This window comes from Nanorana parkeri, unplaced genomic scaffold (assembly GCF_000935625.1).
Source record: "Nanorana parkeri isolate BGI_ZX_2015 unplaced genomic scaffold, ASM93562v1 scaffold740, whole genome shotgun sequence".
In the NCBI taxonomy this organism is placed as follows: domain Eukaryota; kingdom Metazoa; phylum Chordata; class Amphibia; order Anura; family Dicroglossidae; genus Nanorana; species Nanorana parkeri.
In genome coordinates, this window is record NW_017307008.1 from 668055 (window position 1) to 668655 (window position 601).

Here is a 601-nt window from a genome sequence, read left to right on the forward strand (position 1 = left end):
CCAGGGGGTTTATTGGGGGGCATCCATGGGGTTGATTAGGGGGAATCCAGAGGTTTGATTGGAGTGCATCCAGGGAGTGGATTGCAGGGCATCCAGGGGGTTCATTGGAAGGCGGGCGTCTTGACCAGGATTTGGGTTCCATTGCAGTGTTATTACATGCAGCTGCTCAAGAACAGCAGAGCCAGGTGACTGGCATTTCCAGAAGAAGCCATAGTGAGAGACAGTCATGACATTGATGACTGAGCTGTAATCGGAAGAACTCTCCTTTATTCTACCGCCACACCTGGCTTCATAGGCAGGATTCAGCAGTCAGACATTTTTTGGGATGAATCCCTAGTAACGCACAGCCAGTGTGAGCAGGCTCAGCGCGCAGTGTGGGAGACGGAGGTTATTCCAGGCCAGGGCAGTCCCTGAGCGGGATATGTGTGGTGGGAAACCATGACACGGGATCCAGCTTCTGTGTGAGCGCCGGAGGTCTCTGGGCCAGAATTCCCCACCGGGTGGAAACAAACATAAAACACGCTATTTGTTATGTTATATACACGTTTCTAAGTTGTCACATGACACACGGATACCGTGTCACTTTGGAAACACTGTTATT